The sequence below is a fragment of the Syngnathus scovelli genome, chromosome 1, assembly GCF_024217435.2.
Source record: "Syngnathus scovelli strain Florida chromosome 1, RoL_Ssco_1.2, whole genome shotgun sequence".
Taxonomy (NCBI): Eukaryota; Metazoa; Chordata; class Actinopteri; order Syngnathiformes; family Syngnathidae; genus Syngnathus; species Syngnathus scovelli.
The window spans coordinates 21,762,420-21,766,417 of record NC_090847.1 but is presented as its reverse complement, the minus strand read 5'-3'; positions in this window follow the sequence as shown (position 1 = coordinate 21,766,417).

Sequence of the window (3,998 nt, the reverse complement as noted above, 5' to 3'; positions counted from 1 at the left end):
TCAAACACACATACACGCGCGCACACACACACACACACACACACACACACACACACACACACACACACACACACGATCACCTCATGGGACATAAATATTTCAGAGTTGTTAGTTCCAGTCTGCCGGCTTTCGACAAGCTCGCAGCTGAGCAACAAACACCTTCCGGACTAGTATGTTATAAGTTCACAACTTGTTAAGACTAAATACTTGAAACTGATCTGACTCCTCTGTTGAATCTGCAGATACATGTTTGGACCTTGTCATTCATCCTCCCAAAATATCAACATGAAGCTCCCTGGAGCAGTTTTCACGCGAAATGCACACCAGTATTTATTTTTCCATTGTAATAAACCCCCTCGCCCAAAATATGTTATAATACAGTTACATAAAATGTGAAATATGATGCTAATTTGGTAAAATTGAGTCGTAAAGAACACATAATAAAAAATGTCGTCTCTTAGAGTTGTGTAGAACATATGTTGTAGAGATTGTGCAGGCCTGTAGAGTAAATGCATCTAAAGGGTCGCCTAAGTTTTGGATGCCCATTACAACACATCACACAAAAAGTTACACAGTTGATGATGACAAACACTCAAGATGTCAACACTTTTGATTTGTTTGTTTCCACATTTCATTTAATCCGGCGTCAAGGGCTGACAAATGTTAGGAAATAATCCATTCATCAATTAGGCGTGCGAGAACAATCCATCAAGAAATATAAGAGGGCGGATGAGTTTGAAGAAAGGGAAGACAGTTCCTGTGACAGGACCATTTGTCAGAGTCATTAAAATGTCCAAAATTCAATGAAAGCATCTCTGGTCTCTTAAGTTTTTGCTCGGCATTACATTCTGCACATTGAAATTCCGCGCAGTCACTCCTTTTTTTCCTAAATTAGTGAATGTTCCTCATTTCTTCCGAGGATACCGAAGAGCGAGAGCTTGTCAAATATGACATGAGAAACAAAAGTAAAAAAAAAAAAAATTGCAGCACTTTGGGCTCTCAGCGAGGCAATTTTGGAAGTGGCACAAGTGAGGAAACAAAATAACCTCAGCTCGTGTTATGACTCGTCATTGACTTTAAAAGAAAAAAATATTCTAAAGCTGTCTTTCCCACCCTTAAAAGTCACATAGCCCCATCATCACCACAGACTTGATGTACCCCCTCATCTGTGCATGGTTTTTGACATTATACTTTATACTAATATTTATATTTCAATATATAAAAAACTCAAATCATCTTTCCCCATTAAAACAAATGATAATACCATTAATCTGTTCCAGCCATCGCAAAAACCCCCAGAAAATGTTCTAATTTTTAATAGGAAAAAGAAAAGCACACCACATTATGGTACTTAAGAGATAAACACAGCAACAATATAATTAAAAATTGTAAATAATTAATTTTTCATCATTTTTGCATTAATTCAATGGGGCTCCTGGTGTGTGCGCCTTAGCCTCAATGTTTGCAATATAATACAGACAGAGAGAATATGCGAAGATTTGCTGGAATAATACAAAAAGACCATTGCATTAATCTGAAACTACCCCTTTAAAGGAGGTTAAGAATTTTGTGAATTTTTGGAAACGAGGATGAAAATTGTGCCATTATTCCTGATCGTTGTTATTTTGACAAAAGTACATCATGTTAGACATGTTAAAGACATTTTGGTGCCCTGGTGCCACCATTTTGTAGCATTCACTGGGGAGTTTTAAAGCTTTTGCAGGAATCTCACTCACATGCAGATTTTCAGTATTCATCCCACCATGACTAAAGACTTCAGTCCATTATTTTTCAAATGGATGAAAATATACTGAGCTGCCAGATTTCATCTGTTTCCCCACAGCTTACACTTTGGAATCGGATTCTCACAAGTGACACACTCGACACACTCACAGATTCTTGAGACGTAACTCTCATGATTGCAAAAAAAAAAAAAAAAAAAACCAAACCCGTGGCGATAACGTTTTGTGATTACCAATTACACCCAGCCTGCGTTGGAGTGCAGCACCGCACTAGATCCTCATGTTTATTATTACTCCATTATCATTGTGGCTGTGGCTGGTGGCATATTGATTATTTTTCTTTTTGCTTGTCATTTTGTAAAACTCATTCTATAATGGGGCACTTTGATTCCTGTGAGACGCTGGGAAGAGCAACGTGCACCCCTCCCCATCCACATGCAACACGTACGCACACACACTTTTTTCCACCAGCCATCAATCATTTACTGGGTTCATCAAAAGAAACACTATTTAAAGCCTTGTGAAGAACTGCAATATTAGATTCATATTAAATTACAGTAATGAGGCTACAGTGGAAATCCTGTCACAAACAGTAAAAAAACACAACACCCACCAGTAGAATTGCCTTTATTTATAGTTTTGAAGATCATATATGCTCTATTTTAGGTTATTCCATAGACCTAATATAGACGTCTATTTTAGGTTATTCCATAGACCTAATATAGAAGAAATGTCTATATCAGGTTCCAGAAATAACCAAACATCACATGTACGGATCAATGGTTGTTAAAAACAAAGCAATACATCTTCTGCACATTAATTATACAACTTACAGCTGGTTGAGAGTTTAAATTTTCTATATATGATGATATTTGATGGATTTAATTTCGTCTATATTAGGTTATTCCATAGACCTAATATAGACGTCTAAATTAGGTCTACACATAGACGAGAGGTCTAATAGATGTCTATGGCTCAGTGGGTAAATATACACTCCCCAAACACAATCGACGTGAATGAAGTCTTTCGTTCACATCAAAATGCAGCTCAATGCTCTTCATTGCCCCCTGCAATGTTGTTTTGCAGTAAACTAGACCATGTCTTGCAGCCTGCACAACGGAGACAGTTGCCGTGATGAAGTGAAATGGGCAGTTGGTATTCGCACACGGCGCACTGTGTGAAAAAAGTCGTAAGAAGCAGCAATATGTGTCTCTGCGGTGTTCCCGCGGGGTGGAATGTGGTCGTAAGTAGGCTTGTGCTGACAGACGAACGGCGGGGCAGCTCGCAGAGAAGCCGCGATTTGCTGAGTGCGCTACAAATTGGCATGAGAATGCGCGTTAAAATTCAACCACCGACTGCTGGAGGGTGGGAGAATGTATTTACATGAGCATCGCGGGTGAGCACAATTGAATGAAAAATAAAGAATGCATATATTTTTACCGCTTTTTTTCCCCTCTTTGCTGTCCTTGCTCAATGCCACATGAATACTTAATTAAAAAGTGAATTTTATTTATTTGGACCTTTTTATTAGCTGATCAGGGACAGTATTTGTTTTTTGTTTGCAAAGCGCTTTATTTTTATTGCCGTGGTAATCCAAAATTTACTGTTTTGAAATATAGGGCAACTATCTTGAGAGATCAGGCCGGTGTGCTGTGATACATTAGTGTTCCGTGAAAAAAGCATCCGGTGTGCCACCTGAAATAAACCAATATCATTCATTATGAACCCCAAATTATTTGTGAATGAAAAATGTTATTTGTGTCGTTTTTTGGGTAGTTTTTTTTTTTTTGTGTAGTGTTCTGTGAGAAATCATCCGGTGTGCCACTTGAAATAAACCAATTCATGATGACCCCCAAATTATTTGTGAATGAAAATTTTTTGGTGTGTGTGTAATTGCCGACCATGAATAGGAGCAGGCAAAAATGCTCTTCCACTAGATAACAAAAGGTGAACATGAACACACTTTGTGTTTTTCAGTGGAGTGTTTTACAAAGTGCTGTGCCATGACATTTTTTTCCCTTTCTTTTTTCCCCAATGTTGTGTCCCATGCCTCTAGCCATACTGTTAAATTCTGAAGTTTATTTGACATTATGCATAAATATTCTACTCGATTGACATCCAATAATGTAAAAATTGCATTTGATGCCGCTATATGTTAAATGACCACGTGACAATGTGACGCAGCGAACGGCAAACCGACGAGACTCCAACTCCCAGCATGCCCCGAGGCTGGCGTGTGTTTTGCATGCGGCGGAC